This window comes from Alligator sinensis, unplaced genomic scaffold (genome assembly GCF_000455745.1).
Source record: "Alligator sinensis unplaced genomic scaffold, ASM45574v1 scaffold857_2, whole genome shotgun sequence".
NCBI lineage: Eukaryota > Metazoa > Chordata > Crocodylia > Alligatoridae > Alligator > Alligator sinensis.
Window position 1 is genome coordinate 530,887 of NW_005842261.1, and position 19,794 is coordinate 550,680.

The following is a 19,794-nucleotide window of genomic DNA, read 5'->3' on the forward strand; positions in this document are numbered from 1 at the left end:
CTGAGACCCTGCCTGAGGATTTTCCTTCTAACCGCAGGGTGAATCCAAAGCTCCATCATGAAAGTCACTACTGTAGTCATGCCTCTAAACAGCCTCGGAGGAGCAAAGTGCACTAAGCTTAGAGTTTAAAAGAAGATTAGCTTCTAAAATTTAATGAGAATCGCTGTGAAAACAGAATCCCAAGGATATAACAACAACCAAAAAAAAACAAACCAAACCCTTGAATACCCATCCAATTAGGGCTTCCAAGAGATCCTCATTAAAAAGCTGCTTCTGACATTTGACAGTGCCATTTAGATTAGAGCAGCACAAAAATCCCTTTGAAAAGACAGACTGACATTTTGCAGAGAAGTATTTTAATAATAATAATAATAATAATAATAGTTAAAAGCTCCGAACATTTTTCCCTGGCAGGGAAAGATTCATGAACACAGCAAAGGAATAGGAAAAAGGCAGCACTGGCTGTGGTTGAAAGAAGAACCTCTTGTATCCAAACTGTCCGAGGGACACAGCCCTGCCTCGCTGGATGTTCACAGCCTCTGGCATGGGTCCTTTAAAGGGACCGTTTAATAATATCGAGAAGCTGATTTTTTTTGGCTGAGCTGAATATGAGATTGCTATGGCAACCTTTCTTCTGAGGTGATCCAAGTCAGGTAGCGACAGCAAAGATGAGTTAAAGGTCATCCTTGCAGTGGAAGATGGGCATTGATGAAGTATTTTAACAGGTCCCGGAAGACCTGGCATTTAAAAATGAACTGAAGGGTTCAGGCCAGATCCTTGAAAGGCAAAGCTACAAAATGAGGCAGCCTGTAGGGATGCTCCCTGCAAATCAGCCAGAACAATTCAGCACTCGCCAGGCAGAGACAAGTTCACTCAGCCCTCGCCTAGTGGGGTGCCTGCAATCCTTGGGCTCATTTTGGAATAGAGATGACCCTAGGGACCATTTGGAGGGTGCAGGAGCTCTGCAAGGTGAAGCCGCAATGGCAGGTTGTAACCTCTTTTTGGGGAACTACTTGTTCTTTACTGTTTGGCTGGTGGCTGGGAAAAAGCTTAGGCTGGCACTCAGATGCCCCCAGCAAGCACTGTCACTGCAGAGCTCCAATAGCAATGAGGCACAGGGAAAATTTTTCCAAAAACAACCAGTGAGTAGCCTGGTTCATGCTCCTAAATGCTGCTGATACTTAGGGAAACCCAAGTCCTTTTGGCACATGCATGGCACCTTTCACCAGAAGATTTTAAGCTTGAGATGAGTGAAGACAATCTTTTTTTTTTTTTTTTTGCAAAAGTATGTATTTTTCTCTATATAAATAAATAAATATATACACCTATGCCTCTACAAACCTGCCTTTACCCCTATGGTTCATTTGACAGTTCAAAACACCTTTACAGTTACACCTTCCTTTTTCCCATTACAATGACCATGCCATGGCACCTGCATGCCCATGTGCCATTATATCCATCACCTTTAGCTGTCACAATCGCACAAAAGACTACTTCTGTATCTCCTTCCCATCTCCTCATCCCCCAACCACGCTTCAAGTTCCTCCTGCTGATTCCCCAGTCCTTTCACTCATTGCTATAATCAGCATTGCCATTACAGTCATGGTCATCTCTGTCATCGTTGTCATCGGCATCGCTCTCACGAACTGTCCTAGTTGGCTGTGCCAGTCTTTTCCATTTGATCCCTTTCATCTCCTCCCTGCCATCTTCTACTGACTTCTTTAGTATCCCTGCATCTCACTGGGAGCATCTACACATGCAAGAAATTCAAAGCAATAAATTCCAGCAAGCTAGAGTTTATTCCTCCTGGGCACTGTGTTTGAACATACACCCAGGACCACAGCACGCTGAAATGGGGAGGCACAGCCCCAGCTGGCAGAGGGCCCAGGGGCATCAGCCTGCCAGCCCAGGATTGCTCTGACCAACTCAACATGCTGTAGAGGAGCTGGCTGCGGCAGGAGGGTGCTCCAGGGTGGGGTAGCCATCAGGCAGCCCCCGCACAGAAGCACCCCCATACCCCCACCAGCCCCTTCAGTATCTACACGTGCAGTGCTGTGCATTAAAAAACTCTGCCACCAGATAGTATTTGTATCTACAAGTACTAACCTGCAGTGGAGTTTATTGGTTTACTGTGGCCTAATACAGCCACAGGTGTAGACGTTGAGATGTTTACTGTGGAGCTAATTAGGCAGCTCTGTAGTAAACATCTCATGTAGATATGCCCACCCAGTCACATTTTGACACAGCCCTCGACTGAGAGGTTTGTGTGCCTGTACATGAGCAGGGATCCTAAGGTAGTGAAGTGTCTTAGCTAAAATTTCCAGACCAAAAATTGGGGCTCTAACTAGGCAGGGTGATTTTCAGTGGTGGCCACCAGCGCTCTGAGCCTCTGGAAACTTACTGGGCGCATCTACATGCGCATTAATGCGCTGTTGTTACGGCACATTAAGTTTAGTACCTGTAATAACAGATACTAACTCAATGAGCAGGGCCCAGCACTACTGCACAGTAGCACCAGCACATCATCTTCTAGTGACGCTAATGTGTAGTAGGCAAATTCTACTGTGCATTAGTGCATTAGCACAGCTTTTTCTGTGATGCACTAATGTGCAGTAGAATAAGTCTACTGTGCATTTAGAGTCTCATGTAGATGCACCCACTGAGGCACCCAAGTGCGGAGTTAGGTGATTAACTTATCCACCTGAGTTTAAATGGTTTGAACTAATTGATTTACCCCAAGTCACACAGCAAGTTAGTGAAAAAGCCAGAAATGGAGCCCAGGCTTCCTAGCACACCAAGTCATGCCCTACTCCCAGGACTGTCTTACTACCAAGAGCTCATTGCTGGAAAGCAGCTGCTAGATCTAGACTTGTTAAGGCCTGGATTTAACAAGTCAAGTTAAAAAGCACTAAAGGCCAGACCTTAGGAGCTATTATAGACTATTAGTACCTGCAGAACAGCTGCCCTCCTTACCCAGCAGCTAGTTCCTCACACATGAGCCAAAGGCAAAGTGTTTCCTGTCCATCCTCCTACCTGTTATGAGGAGGGCTCATCTCTACACAGTGTTTAGTTACATCCATGTAACCAGATGCAGTGCAGATCAATGACACTGGGAGAAGTCATGAACATGTGAAAAGGAGAGAGCCTCTTAGGGGAAAGGAAATGTCTTGGAGAGAAACAGGTGTCCTGAATGAGCTCTAGCTTGGCTGGCTGGTGCTCCTTTTGCTCTCTTGTTCTAAGCAGATCAGTCTCTGGTTGATAGTGCAAGCTCTTCGGGCAAGCTCGAGAGATCAGGAGGGGCTCAGAACAGAGCCAACTAAGGAAACACATTTCTGTTTCACGATCAGCTCAAGGCTGCACGTTTCTAAATCAAAACAAAAGGCCTCCAAAAATTTTTGCAGCAATGATCCCTAAACCCTTGCCACAGAGCTGAGGGCTAGAACTTGAGATCCTCAGCTAGACCCCAGGGTTTCCAGGTAGCCAAGACAGCTGGTTTCCAAAGCTGTCCTACTCTTGCAGCAGCTGGGAATAGCTGGACCAAGCGTATGGAAGACTTTGTGTCCCCAGTCCCACAGTAGTCTGCATAGCTTGCTTGCTCCAGAGCCCCTAGAAACCCTGGGGAGTTGAGTCCAAGCGAGGAGGTGCGTGGTTGAGGAAATAGAAAATCCATCGGAACCTGCTTATCCAGGCACCATCCGGAGACTGGTTGAAATGGACTCAGTTTCACCAAAAAAAGGTTTTGCTTTCAACAAATCAGTATTTTCCAAGGGAAAAAGCATTCCAGCTGGAGAAGGTCTGACCAGATCTGAGTGCTGCAATCCAGGAGGTTCTGCAAAATAAAGGGGGTGAAACAGCACATGGAGGATAACAACAGTGAGATCATGTCAGTGGATGAGTGCTAAGAGAGACCAACTCAAAAGAGAAAGTGGTCCAAAAATTGCCTGGAGACAGACAGCAAACTGCTCAGGGCCTCAGCTCTTTCAGAGATGGCTGCTTTCCCCCAAAACAGCTCGCAGATCAGTGCAAGACTCAGCTTTCTTCTTCACAAAAATAAGTGATGATAGCCGCAGCTGACTCAGGTCACCCATCGCTCATGCGTTGGGGTGAAACCAGGTCAACAATGGAGCCAGTGATCCAGACCGTGCGATGCTCAGAGAGCAAAGGCAGCAAAAGAAATGGCTTGGCCTCCCCTTGTGCTGAGGACTGTCTTCTGTTTAAGGTGTGATGTGAGGCTCAAGAGGCAGCAAGGCCAAGGAAAGTCAGCCTGGTATGAATATCACTCTGTGTCACATACAGGAAGGAAAAGACCGTCCTGTGCTTCTTGCAGAACCGTGCACTCACAGCAAATGCGCCGTTATGTAATGGGTTTGTGTCTGTGCCGCTTTCCAATAGCTGAACAAAATAAACCATTATTTTCTGATTGCACCAAGGTTCAGACTGGAACTCCTCCGAGCATTACAAGTTGCAGGTGTCACCATTCAGCTTGTCATCAGAGTCTCCCTAATTTGAACTAATGACTGGGAAACTCACTGCCGACTACTGGAGACTCCAAACTGCTGAGCAGCCAGCGTAGAAACACAATAATAATTAAAAAGAGAAAAAAGGAACAGGGAAGGATAATGTTTCACTGTATCACCAGAGTGAACTTGGGCCATTTATTTTGACAGCTGTAGTTTTAATTATTTATGGTAATATTTTGTAATGTGCTAGTAAATGTGCTGCAGTGTATTGCATAAAAAAATAATGAAGGCTTGGAGTGGTGTCATCTCACTAATAAGCCACTGGTGAGAACTAGGGAGACACTGACTTCTTTATATGACTCCTAAATTGTCTCTATTAGCAATTTGGACTGTAAGAAAACCTGTATCCTTCTGCAAGCCCCAGCTGCCTTTAGGCTGCACTTTCTGGCTACTCAAAACTTCAGGGCAATAGTAAGACTAGAAGTCAGAGCTCACCAGTCTAAAAGCATAGACCCTACTAATTTGTAGGCTAGGAGCTACTGGCCGTGATGGGTGTGCTACTCAACCGTGCAGCTATAATTCCACCCAGTAGAGGGCTATGCAACACCTACTCTGCAATGATCACTACAGCCCGGAGGAAGCAAATCCAAATTTCTGACCTGCAGAAAATGTCACTGGCTTCTTTCTTCTTGAAGCAGGAGGAATGGTAGGAGCACTGGCACTGCAATTTCAATAGTTATCATAGACTACAACATCCCAAAATGTTTGATCCAGAAGGGTTGCAACCCTTTGTTTCATCTTGGTTTGGGATTAATCCAGGTCCCTCCACATTGCTGTGGTGCTTCATTGGAATTATAGTACAGAGGCCTCTGATCCCCGTGCTCCTCTCTTGTTCAGGCAGCTTGGCTGAACTGCATCTCCCATGGCACTCAGAGGAGGGGTGATTCCCATGATGGGGTCCACAAAACAGATCCCAGCTCAGATTGCACACCTGAAACAAGTTCCAGTGTGGTCAGCATGACTCGCTGTGGGTATGGATATGGGCATGGGTATATTTTTGTCTGTCTTTGGTTTGGGTTGGGATAATCCTGCCTCACAGAGGCTTGGTCACTCTAGATGACCTCTTGAGGGGTCTTCCAGCCCTACTTCTCAAGGTACAATTGGAAAATGGATGCAAAATCAAGTTTTTCCCAAGGCAAATATCAGTTATGCAGAAATTGCATTGCCCTTTGAAAAATTATCTTAATGGAAAATGCCTGACCAGCTCTACCACTGATCCTTAAATCCATTTTTTATCATCTTGTGCGGGTAACTTAGCAGCTCTGTGCCGCAGGTCCCCCATCTCTTACACAAGAACGCCCACAAGATGAATCCCTGGAAAGCACTAAAGTAAGTGTGAGCTCTTATTGTGTTACAGGAAATGGTGCAGAATCTGGCCGTCCCTCTTGTGCTGTTGGAGATGTGCGCTAATTGATATTTGATTAATTTGTGCCAATCTCAAAGACTGTACCACAGACGCAGGGATGATTACATTCGTATTAGTTTGAAGAGATTTATTGCTTTAAAACTGATTTTAATGGAGGAACATGAAATGAGGTGAGCTGTGGCTTAACACCTGCAAGTCAGGAGAGGAGAGATTTGCAAAGTACATAGGTCACGCAGGCGGGGGATAAATTTAATCACTTGCAGGTTCTGTTTGGGTCTGGTGGGTTTTTTTTTGAAGAAAATAGCTGGAGTAAGGTTTCACAAACACTAATAACAAGACCGAGTACTTATATAGGAATCATCAAGGTAAGCATTCGCAAGAGGTTCCTAATTTGGTAATTACATTCTGCCTACATTGAGTGGCCTTGTCGAGCTTCAGCTGCCTATTTTTCTCTTCAAACACGGTTGTGTAGAGTCTGTGCTGAAGAACAGCAGCTGTGTTTCATCCCACAGATCACTCCATTTTTGTGGCAGGTAAAGTGATCTCTGTACCCTGTGGTCTGCTTCTCTCTTGCCCTTCATGTTAAGTGGTCATTTATACAAGTGCAGAATACAATCACAGCAGCATTGCACGGCCATTCTGCATGGGTGTCAGTCACAGAAAACATGCAAAACGGGGCTGGTCCATCCCGTCCCAAGCCAGGATCAGCTCTGCTGAGGGCAGTCTTGTATTGTATGGCTACATAAGATGCAGGGCAGAGGAGAGTCATATCCAAGCTCTAAAAATACCATGGCAGAGTGGACTGGACAATGTAGGGATAACATACGTGGAGAATAGCAGGGGAGGTGAGTAGTGAAGCATTTTACCCACACTTTGCATTGCTGTAAGTGACTATAGAAGCAGCAGGGCAAAGCATGACATCCAAACTCTGTCAAGCTCTTTGCAAGGAGAACTAGAAAATGTGGTGTAACGATTATTGCTAACAGTTCCTCAGGTAAGTCCAGGGGAAGCAAACAGATGCAGGACGGCAGAAGCATTGAACTTGAACGCAACTGTCACAATCGGCAAAGGTATGTTTCCACACTTGTGCTCCTCGCACAGTGTGGGGTTTTCTCTGCAGCCTCAGCTCCTGCAGTCCAAGGAGATCATTTTTTAACAAAATTTGTGAAGTTGGTTTCTACCCACCAGAACACTTCAGCTGCAAAAGGCCAAGCCAACCTTTCAACCCATCTCAGCACCTTGGGGTTGGTGCCATGGAAGAGAAAGGTCCCTGGTGCAATAGGATGGAGAGGGCTGCTCTGCAAAGGAACTGGAACGGTGTGCTGGCATGATCCAAATGACAAGCCTGGCCCTTAAAGTTAAGTCTCCTCTTTCAATTCACTGCCCAATATCAGGTGTCCTTTGCTGCCCTCCTTTCCTGCTACGTACCCACACGTGCACACACCTTCATATAAAATGCCACCGGGTTTCAGCCTGAAAAACTTATTGCGTAAATGCACATCAGTGCTCCCAGTAATAGTGTGCACACCTCCCCCACTTTCCTTCTTACCCCCATAGGCACAGTAGCAGAAAAGACGCGCTCTCCAGCAACTGCTTCACTATCCTGCAGTTCCAAATCTGGGGAAAGTAGGTCACTGATCTTACACATGGCCTAGATTCACAGCCCCAAATAAAAACCTTTTTCCCATGTTGAGGTTTTCTAGGTCTAAATATAATCCAGCCCAAACACATGAAAGCATCAGCTTGCTTTGATATTCAAACAGGAAGGCAGGACTTGCTCCCTCCATAAACAGGCACTGAACCAAATTTCTTCAAGGCTCTGCACTTACTTCTAGACGCCATTTCTACATGCAGTATATCAAAGAACGTTATATGTTATAGATGGGTGTGCATCCGTGTATGCACGTGTATGAAAGAGACATTCACATAGGAATTTATATTTCATAATCAAATGAGAGGATTATATTTTATAATCAAATAATTACTGCTGTTTCTCATGGTCTCAGGAACCAGCCCCATAGACACAACTCTCCTGGCACATCAGAGCTATATTCATACTCAGGGCCCTACACAGACATGGGAAAACTGGGCAGCCTGCACAGAAAGGAGGCCCAAAATGGTAATTTTAAAATTATTATTATCGTTATCTCTGCCGAAGGGGGGGCCCGATGCTAAAAGTTCACCCGGGGCCATCAGGAGTCTAGGTAGGGTGCTGTTCACATTTTGGATCAAATGGCAGCTAAGGAGTGAATAAAGGTCTATTTGTGACAGGTATTTACCTAATAGTGTTGTGTGAAGCTTCGGGTGGTGATTCGATTTGGAGAGTTGGCCTGATTCGGTGGCCAAATCTCCAAATCTGAATAAAATCAGGGGACCAATTAAAAGGTCCGAATCGATTTGAAGATCTCTGAATCTTTTCCAAAGTTTCGGAGAGCTTTGATGAGTCGGACAGTCCCTGCCCGCTGCAGCAGGGAGCTGGAGCCAAACTTGGAGCTGGTAAGTACTAGGGGGAGGGGAGGGGGAAGGGGACCATGGGGGGACCCCTACTAGCCCCTGCCTGCTCCCCCAGCCCCCGCCCCATGGCTGTCCTGGCCACTCCAGCTCCCGGCCCTTTAAAGAAAAGCCCACAGTGCTCACCGGGTGCTGTTGGGCAGGGGGTGATCTCTCAGCAGCACCAGTGCTAAACTATCTTTGCCAAAAGGCCCACCAAAAAGCTTCTCTCCATCATCCCATCCCATCTCAAGTCAGTTCATTCACATCATTAACGCACTTTAATGCCTGCACATGTAGACGCCGGCCTATTGCTGCTTACTGCGCAGTAACTTACTGTGCAGTAATTTTAAGCCGGTGTAAATGCACGTGCGGACATGCTCCTTAAAACTGACGATTGAAGTAGCTCATGCAAATTTCTCCTACTTGTAGATGTTTACGCTTTAGTTGGTTTAAGTACTGCTGTACTCTTCAGAAATGTAAATGTCTAAGGAAGCCTAAAATGTTTGATTATAAACACCCTTCTGCACATCTCAGGTTTTTAGACAGCACACAAGAAAGGAACCTAATGAAGCAGTCAATATTATTAATGTCTTTCACATTACTCAAGTCACAAGAAACAATTACATGTCATAAATGACGCCTTGATATATTTGAGTGTGGTGCTGCACTATATTCAATGGGTTGGGTTTTTTTTAATTTGTCTAACCTAGGTTTGAAGTTTCTGCTGTTTCTTATCTTATTGTTGACTGTGAGCCAAGGATCACATTGCTTGCTTAGCTTTGTACACAATTTAAACCTGGAAAAATACAAAGCGCTTTGAGTAGCTCTGAGAGAAAGCACAGGAATGTCCTTAATGTGAAGAGTGAGTATGTGAGAGAGGCTAGAGGGGAAGAGCACATAGGTGAAGGAACCTTACCTAGAGAGACTTCAGATCCCAGGGTCCCCTTGCTCCTCAACAGTCCCAGTCTCTGTGGAATAATATCTATATGGTATTTTGGGGGGTCTCTCTGCCTTGCACTGCATAGACATGCCTGCAGTATTAAGCAAACTGCAAAACAATGGTCCCAGCTAGGAGACTCAAAGTGCAGTCATCTGCCCACTTTTCAAGAGTTTCTTGGATGAAAGTTTTTTGCTAGTCTGTTCCCTGTGGCCAGAGGTTTTAAAGTTCTCGAAGCAAGCTGCAGCGGTCATAATGAATTGAATATTCTGATCTCAAAAGCTACACAGTCCTCAGCCTGGCTAGTACTTGGGTAGATCATCTTGACTTGTATGTAAGCCAAGGAATTGTAGTCAATCATTTGGCACATATATGTCCATAGAATCAGTGCTCTACTTAGACTCCTGGCGGCCCCATGTGAACTTTTAGTATCGGGCTCCCCTTCATCAGAGAAAATGATTCTTTTGTTGCAAAAGTCTTTATCATATCTGTGGTAGTGATGTCTTTAAATAGTTCATTCTTAATTAATAACATTGCCAGTCCTGTACATGCACAGTATTAAAAACCTTTTTCTGCAATTGTAATTTTTTTTTTTTTTTCGGGCCCCCTTTCTGCCTGGGTGCCTGCTCACTTTGCCCATGCCTGTGTCCAGGTCTGCATAGAATACAAATGAAAGGCAAGATTTCAATCAGTCCAGACATTGCTGGTGCTCTCAGATAAAAGGGAAGAACTCGATCTGTGGGTGTGTGCACCTTCAGATAGGAGGAACACAGGAGGTGTGATGTGAACATCATTAAGCCATACAGTCTGGCACCAGATGAAGGGCATGCCTTGCAAAGAACCAGCCAGCTGTGTATCAGATAAGACTAGAGAATCCATCTGCACAGCTCAACTTCTGAGGTATATTTGGTGTGTTGCAGGTCATGTAATAATTGCTTGTTTGAAATGGAAAAGCTTTGCAAGGTGGAGGCAGAAGGTACTGGGCAGACCACTTTCAGTGACCTCACATACTATCAGCAGTGTAGGTACCACAGTTTACAACCCTGCTTTAGTGTAGAGCAGGGACAGGCAAAATACAGCCTGCAGGCTAGATCTGGCCTGCCAGGCCATTCTATTCAGCCCATGAGGCCCCTAAAAAAATTAGAAAACTAATATTTATCTGCTCCTAGCTGCCTGTCAAAGATGACGGGACCCAGGGGCAGTAGGACACAGGGGAAACCAACAGCAGGACCCAGCAGCCCAGAAGCAAGGCCTGACCAGCCCCACCCCAACCCGACTGGGTTGCCAAAAGGTAAGCCTGTGCCTACCAGAGCTTCTGGCTTGGGACCCTGGGGCTGTTCCTGCATCCCTCCATCAGAGAGGGGAACTCAGATAAGCTGTAGGGGGGAAGGGGAGACACAAGGAACCTTACTGCAGGCAATCGCCCTAGTACTCAGGGCCAGGCCAGGTCCTGCTGAGTCCTGCGGTCTGGCGATGCAGACAGGAACCACATGGTGCCAGAGCACCACAGCGGTGGGCAGAAAAGAGGTGAAAGCAGTGGCAGGTTGGGGTGTGTGACAGTTAGCAGGCCTGCAGGACTGCATCGGCAGCTGGGCAGGAGCACAGAGCCCACACTGGTATCCTAGGGCCAGCACTGGCAGGGCAGCAGGAACATGGGGCTGGCAGGGCTCTGTGGAGCTGGGCCAGGTTGCACCGGCAGGGAGAGGGGGAGCCAGCCCGGCACCATAGAGCCCTGCTGGCCCAAGCCCCACACTCCTGCCACCCTGCCCTGGGCCCCACTGGTGCTGGTCCTGGGACACCGGTGTAGGCACCATGCTCCCCCCCAGCTGTCACTGCACTCCCACGCACCTGCTGACTACCACTCACTCCACCTGTAGCTAGACTGGCCATCACAGAGGACATTCAAGTTTTCTGCTACTCTATCCTCTATTCACTATTGATATGAAACCAGATGCCTTTATGGCATCTCTTCAAAAGAAAAATAGAGGACATAAAGGTGCCTGGTTTTGTATCAATAGAGGACAGAGGACAACCGGACTGTCCTCTGTGATGGCCACCCTACTTGTAGCTGCCCTTTCTCTGCTTTCCCTGCTCGCCTGCTGCCTGCTCGCCTGCTGGCTGCTCCAGCACCATGTGGTTCCTGGCTGCATCTCCAGACTGTAGGAGCATGGGGCCCATGCTGGTACCCCAGGGCCAGGAGCGGGGTGCGGGGTGCGTGCATGCATGTGTGTGTGCGTGTGTGCGTGCAATGGGAGAGGGGGAGGGAGAGACAGAGAGAGCAATGAGGAAGGGGCAGTGTGTGTGCATGTGTGTGTGCAATGAAGGAGGGAGGGACAGTGTGTGTGTGTGTGTGTGTGTGCGTGTGCATGTGCCTGTGTGTGTGTGTTCTTAGGGTGCATCCCACATGCATACACCACCATAGACATGCACCCACAACCTCCCTCACACTGCCATACATGCAGACCCCCACACCCCCTCCCACACTCCAGCCACCCATCCCCAACATATCCCATACCCTCGCACACCCCACATATCCCCGCACACTCCCACATGCTCCCTTACCCCACACACCTATCCACTAGGCCTGTGCAAAACGGCTAGTATTCACTTCAGATTTGGATTCGGCCAATTCAGGGGACAGTGATTCAATTCAGTGATTCGAATCACTGTCCTGAATCAATTCAGTCGAATAGGATTCTGAGATTTGGCCACCACTGAATCGGCCAAATCTCCAAATCAGCCCCATCCCCTGCCCACTCTCCCAGCCCCATCAATGGCCACCCCACCTAGCCCCAGCTCCCAGCTCTTTGGAAAAAAAAGCACGGCACTCACCAGCTGCTGCCAGGTGGGGAGGCAATCCCCACTGCCCCCCACTGCCCCATGCTGCATGGGGAGCTTTGCCATCAGCCCCTAGAAGCACTGATGGCCACTGCAGCATCCAATGAGTTTGAGGCTTGGTTTTGTTTGTTTTTTATGAACTGGCAGGTAGGGCAGCCATGTGAGGGCTGGGACAGCAGGCAGGGGTCGGGGGGGTGCTCAGGAGGTCTTGGAAAGCAGGCAGGGGATGGGGCCTGGCAGGAGTCCCCCCATGGTCCCCTCCCCTCTCCTCTCCTCCAGTCCTCCCTCCCCTGCCCCCTACTTACCAGCACGGAGTCCAGGTCCAGCTCACTGCGGCATCGAGCAGGGACTGCCCAAATCTCCAAAGCTCTCTGAATCTTTTCTGAATCAATTGAGACCTTTTAACTGGTCTCCTGATTCAGTTCAGATTCGGAGACTCAACCGCCGAATCGGGCCGAATCAGCAACCGAAGGTTCACGCAGCCCTACTATCCATCCCCCACAATCCCCACAGACACACCCACACCCTCATACCTCTCCACAAACCTATACCCACGCCCCATGCCCCTCCCCATAATATACAAGATTAAGATTTCATTTTCAGCTAATGTGCAATCACCTCTATGTACACTACACAAATGCATATAAATTAGGACAAAAATATTTTTAAAAATCCAATTAATTAATGTTGTAGATGTTCAAATTTTAGAATATAATTTGATATTTTTCTGGTTCCAAGATGGCAAAACCCCTTGTGGAAAGGAGTACTTTCGAGGGAAAGGGGAGGGACATCTGGTGGCAAAGGTCAGGGGTTAGGAGGCAGGACTTCCAGTCACAACATGGCAACCAGGGGTGGGTCACCTGAGAAGGGGCAGGGCTATCCATGCGGCCCTTGACAGCTTGCCAAAACTCGGTAAGTGGCCCTCCGCCTGAAATAATTGCCTGCCCCTAGTGTAGAGCATGCCAGAGCTAACATGACTTTGAAACCTGAGGAGGCAGTGTGGTGATTTGGGCTGTCTGTACAGCATATGAGTCCAGTGTGGAGTCTTGAACTTTCTGCCTGCATGTTTGCTAAGTGGTCAACTCCATTTTGGATAAGAGATCTTCTGTGTCCATTGTCTTTTCACCTCCATGTTGGGTTGAACCTCCAAGGGTGCTGACACAGACTAAACCAGTGGCTCTCAACTTTTTTAGACTTGAGCCAATCCTCAATAGATCTGAGGCACCTTTCAGAAAATGCCACCTCTTAGTTTTCACTCCCTTTTGATTAAAAAAAATACTAAAGCAATTCTTCTGTTGGAAAGAACTCAGAAAGACCACAGCAGGTCAGAAGGTTTTTAAGAGTATGGATTTCTTTTTGAAATCTCTGGGCTTATCTTGTGAATCATGTTGGTACATCCAACAGTGCTAATATTGTGTGGCACCTTACAGCATCCTTGAAAGGATCTCGTGGCACCCCAGGATGCATGAATGATGCATGTCCCTAGAGGCTGAGGGGGCATAGTTCCTGCCTACTGGTGGTGGTAGCAGCAGCGGGGGCATGGCTGCAGCAAGCAGAGAGCTCCTGAAGGCAGCCGTGGTGTTGGCACTGGCCAGGGTGTAGGGAGGATGGCAAGCGCCAACTAGCGGTCGGCAACCACCCACAGATGCCACTGGCAGTTGCCGGTGGTGTTGGCAGTGAGTGACGACCGCCAGCAGGGTCAGTGGCAGCCAATCTCACGGGGTGCATGTGCACCCACATGCACCCCCTATGTGTTGCCAATGCCAGGGTGATATGGCACCCTGGAGGAGAATCACTGGACTAAACAATACATGGCTATTTAGTTGAGGACAGTACTATGCAATACTTCTAAACCGTGGTTCCCAAACTGTGGTCAGCTGGCCACTGGCAGTCCACAAAGACTTGGCAAGCTGCCCTTCTCCTTTTCAGTGAAAAGTCTTTAAGGGGAAGTGGTAGGATATTCTGAGGACTGAAAGAGGCCCCTTCATCCAAAAGTTTAGAAGCTGCTGCTCATGGGGACAAGTTAGCTCCCACTAAGAAGAACTGGTGTGTGTGGGAGGAGGTCACCTTAGCAACCAACTCACCTGAAAGGCATCTAATCACCTGAGAGTCTAATTAGGGGTCACCTGACAGAAAGGCCAAAAGTTATAAAGAGCTGGAGGTGAGCATTTGCCTCCCTTGACCCTTGCTCAGCAGCTCAAGCTGAGTGGGAGCTACCTACACCAGGAGTTGGCGGCGGTGGCAGCAAGGGAAACTACCTTCCTGGACAAAGACAGACCTGAGGGCACTTCTGAAGAGCAGGTAGGCTGCTGAGGGGGGTTATGTTTGGGAGGTTTGCTGTTCCTTTGAAGATATATAAAGGCTTGTGCTTTATCTTCAGTGGTGTGATCAGAAACTGTGCAAAGTGGTTGTAGACATGGACGTTGTGGACATGGATATTCTTCCCGCAGAGTTAAAGTGTAAAGGTTTGCATCTTTGGGGAGATTCTGGGAATGGGTGTGTTGATGTTGTAGGGAGAGACTGAAGCATCTGGACTGGACCCTAAGGCTGTTGGTTTGTAGGTTCTGGCTCTCAGGAGGAACTGTTGGGGGAGTTTGTATCTTGAGAGTGAGTCTGAGGACCCCAAAATTGCAGACAGTGCGTTTAAAGCACCAACGGGTTTGGCAGCTGGGTCTGTGACTAGCCAAGCAAGGTGCTTGGCCGGTGTCGGTATAGGGACAATGAACCATGCTGGGTGAAGGTAGGCTGCAGGGTCAAGGTTGTTGGTAATCATTCATCTTGGATATTGAGAATTTGACCTCTAGCATACAGTCATGAGATGATACCTACTGCATGTGTATGTACGGATGTTATATGATGTGTGCGTATTTCCTTCTGAGGAGCTCTTTCCCCTCTTTGCTTCCATACAAATGAAAGTTTCTCACTCGTTCCTGTATTATGCCAGCTCTAATTTCAGACTCTTGGACATGAATGAACATTTTGCTTTGAAAGGCTGGTGTCACATGGCAGGATTATAAATTTCCCCCTGAAATGCTACATTAATAAATAATAAAGTGTTTATAAATATGCAAAATAGATTATTAGTCAATTGCACAAATTCTTGGCTAGAGGAGCATAAAAGTGTGCCCTGCGGCTTGTGACAAAAAAGAAAAAAGAAAAGAAATGAAAATAAATTTAGATTCTCTTTATAACTCCCCAGTAATGAGTTCTGAATAATTTACTTCTGATAGTGGTTATGTTAAAAGCAAACCATTTGTTTCTCTGAATGCTAACAAACAACATGCAGTAAATATGTGATTTTAAAATATTACATATACACGGAGGGACAAAATAAGTTGTTAATTTGAACAGCTCGGTAAATAGCAGCTGTTTAGCGACAACCTTGCCAATGCCATAAGTATCCTGAATCGCACTAATTATCGTTTTATTTAAGCCTAGCATGCTTCGGGAATGTTAATCCTGCTAAAATGTATATGGCTTTTACTACAGGAGCCCGGGCTGGAACTTGGAATGAAATTGTTTAATGTGTTTGTACAGAGTAGCACCGGCTAGAGGGCAAAGATGTGAAACCGCCTCCCAGCAGGGGGCTGCAGCCTGTAGAGCAGGGGTGGGCAAAATGTGGCCCGGGGGCCAGACGCGGCCTGCCAGGCCATTCTATCCAGCCCGCGGGGCCCCTAAAAAATTTAGAAAATTAATATTTATCTGCCCTGGGCTGCCTGTCATGCAGCCCTCGATGGCTTGCCAAAACTCAGTAAGCGGCCTTCTGCCCAAAATAATTGCCCACCCCTGCTGTAGAGAATACAGGTATCAGACTGTTGTCTTCTCTTGGGTCAAGACACTTCATCGAGTGGTGCAAGCTGTGGTGTCGGTGTGCCCATCTCAAGGTCCCACACTGGAGCACCTAACGCACTTTTGATTTCATTCTTGGGATAGGATAACAGCTTGGGACATTAGAAGTTTTGCTTGTGCCATAGGCTGATTCTCAATGGGCATCTGTACACGTTCATTAATGTGCCATAATTACAACACATTAAGTTTAGTACCTGTAATAACTGGTACTAAATGCACCATAAATGGAATTACTGAGCATTAGTGCAGATGAATGCTTTTTTTTTTTTTTGTGATGCTTGATGTGCATTAGCTCATTAACACTTTTTTTTGTGTGACGTGCTGATGCCCAGTAGAATTAGTCTAATGCGCATTTAGCATATCGTGTAGATGCACTCAATGAATATTAATTCCAGGCTGGCTGTTCTACTTCTGCAGAGGTGAAGGGTTTGTTTCGATGGCCTGTTAATGGGATCTGAGCATTTCCAGGGAGTTTTGACTGACGAGTGCTCTTCTAATAAGACATCCTGCCCATGATTCAGTGGGACTTTCTAGCATCAGTAGCACATTCTAACCATCTTGCAGTCGTCAACCAACAAAAAAAATGCCTCCTGGACTTCCTTTGTCTCAACTTTGTTCACAAAGACGAGATGGATTCATAGCAATTGGGAGAGGAAGCCTAGAGTACTTGTGGCTGTTATCTTGTACTACATTGATTGATTGTATTAAGCAATTCTTATACTCTTAAGCAGTGCTGGAAGGGGGACGGGAAAAGGAGATGGAGGGTCCAGGAAAATTAAAATCGCCTTCAGAATGGGCACAAAGCTTTTCTACCATAATCAAGGGGACTTAGTTCTACACACAAAACCAAGAGCAATCTTGTATAATTGGGGAAGAGAGAAGGGTGATTTGCCCCACAGACTTCCCATACACTTCTAATTTACCTGGGAGACCATTAGCTACCATGGTGATCTGCACGGTAAAGTTTCTTTAGACAGATGGGTGGAAGAGAAACAATTTCTGACACTCCAAATAGCAAGGCTGAATTGAATTCTGCTGGCAGCCAAGCAAAAATGAAGTGGGGAGATGTCAAACGTTGTTGACCTGATCTAAACCTTTATGAATCCAAGGCAAGAGAGAAATGTGCCTGTAAAGAACAGCTTTTCTTCAACTAAATGTATCTGTATCGGGGCAGAGGCAGCTTGTGAACTGATGGAGAACAGCAGCTCATTGGCAAAGGCGGCAGGAGCAATGACTAAAGAAGCAAAGATGGTGGAAGCATTTTTCACTTGCCAATGGCATGGTGTTTTTTGGGGGGCGGGGGGGGTTGTGCACTGGTATCAGGGGTGATTAAAAAGGAAGAAGCAAACCTGAGGCTCCTTGGCATCTCCCAGACTTACAGCTGAAGGACTCATGAGGCACGGGCTCCGTTCTGTTGATTTTGGGCGAGTTGCTGTAATCCCTGCACCGTCAGGAAAAGGGGAAAGCTGATGTCGTCATAGTCTCAGCCACAAATCACTGGACTTGGTGCAGGAATCTAGGAAATTTTCTAACCTTGCCCTCAATCTCAATGGCTGTGCCAAGCTTTAAAAGTCTACTTGCGATGAATTCTTTTATTGTGCCAGTGGTACGGCTGGCGTAGATTTAGACCAGCTTTTAAGTACAGGGGGGTCCTTCAGAAGAATTTTGGAGAAGAATACCCTGCATTTGAAAGCTTATCTAAACTTATCCTAAGCATGTATTTGGTTCAGTAAAATATATCAGCTATAATCCTTGCCTCCCGCACATTTTCTAAACCATCATGGCTACATCGCTTCTATACTACTTGGAAGGAAATGATCTTGAGCGGAGGGTGGTTTAGAGCTAGGTTGTCAGGGTGTGTTAGTCAAGCATAAAAGGAAATTATATATTTAAAAAAGGAAATAGGTTACGTGGACCCAAAGGAGTTGCAAGGGTTTTCAAACACTCCAGGGGCCCTAGGGATGAAAGCTGGGTGTTAGGCTTGCATGTCCATCCTGAAATGTGGTATGGTTATGGATGTTAGAGAGATGGTCTGTTGGTTGGTCTAGTCCTTCCCCCATCCTGTGAGATTCTACATACCTGACTGTCCACCGAGCTTTTGCTGTGTTGAAACAAGGGCCCTTTACTTTTTGTGCACCTTATGGCCTCTCTTCCATGGAGGCAATGGCTAAAACTCGAACGTCAAGAGTTTACTTGTGTTCTCCAGTCATACAGTAAAAATGAATTCTTCTAGGACTAGCTGTCCCCTACCCCAACCTCTCCTTTCCCTTGAGCTGGGTGAGAGAATTCGAAGCTGGAGGACACGGGAGAGTCTGTCTTCATCCTCCAGTCTTTCAGCGAAGGGGGAAATGAGGATACATCGTGACTCATATAAAACCCACATTTAGGCAGCAGGAAGGAAGAAAGCTTAGAGACCAATTCTGAGAGACCAATTTTCCACATTGTGAGCCATAAAGGACTACATCTATTACTTATCCGCTTGCCTTTTAGCTTTCCAAACAACTGCTTCAGGGAAACTAAGTGACAAAATTGAAAAAGCAAAAGTGCTGCGTTTATCAGATAGAAGTGATTGTAGCAAGCACAGTCAGCTCATTTAGCGAGCCAGGAACAAGTGGTCACTGGAAAGTCCGGATGAGATGCAACTAACTGACCTCGGGGGGGAAAATGGCCCTGCTAGAAATTAGGGGTGGAAATCAACTTGCTTGTCTTGGCTCGTTCAGTGTCTCTGTCTCCCTGTCAACTGACTTGCCTATTTTTAGCTTTGCTAACTGGTTTATACAGCCTTACCACAAGTGTCCTGAGCAATTACAGCCTCCGCTATTTCCCTGGGAGACTCTTTCATGCTCACGCCTATCTCGCTGTCAAGAGCGGATCTCATCTTTCTGCTGTTCGCTCTACCTTTTCCCCTTTTCAAGAAGGACATCACCAAAGATTGTTGTCAAAGATTTTATGTAATATGGATGCAAGGAATCCCTAAGATCAGCCTACTAGGAGAGGAATAGAAAGGGTTTTCCTTCCACTCCTGTTTTTATCTTGCACATCACATGGCTCTAGCCAGTTAACTGCACTCCTGAATACAGGGGGGCATTTTACCGACAGCAGCAGCACCAGCCAGGCAGAGATGCACAAAGGAAGAGACAGGGAGGAAGGTGCACTTAATATGATAACCCCCAGGACCAGACAATTCTTCTAACCCTCAGAAAAAGAAATAGCCCCTTAAAATGTTATACATTTTTAAGGGGAAAAAAGGTTAGACATGGCAGTTTAATAATTAAAAATGTCAGTGGTTGTGTTTCAGTTCACCCCCTCGCTTCTAGGTACGCACACTAAATAATTCAGTTCCCTCTGTGGTATTTGTAGGGAGTTCACATTTTAAGGACAGTTTTGCCACCCTTCAGTAGCATAACTTAAGGTGGGGAGAGCAGGGTGCCAGCCCCAGGCACTGATTTAAAGGGTGCAAGAGGGGCAGGCACACAGCAGCAGCAGGTGTTTTATGGGGAGCCAGCAGCATGGCAGTCATAGCTCAGCACCCTGTTTTCTTTCCCCCGACACCTCTGTTCAGGGCACCAAAATAGCTAATTACATTTCTTCTGACCTTCCCTCCCCAGCCACAGCCTTGCAAGTGGCTCCACCAAACTATACATTTTTGGCTCTTGCTCTTTTCTTGTGTGTCTTGTTTAATCCTGAGCTGTGATCACTTGTGCTTCCTTTCTCCAAGTTGCCTTTCAACATAGCCCTCTCTTCTGAGAAGGTGTTGAAGTGAGTGCTGTATTCCAGCTCAGCCCAGAAAA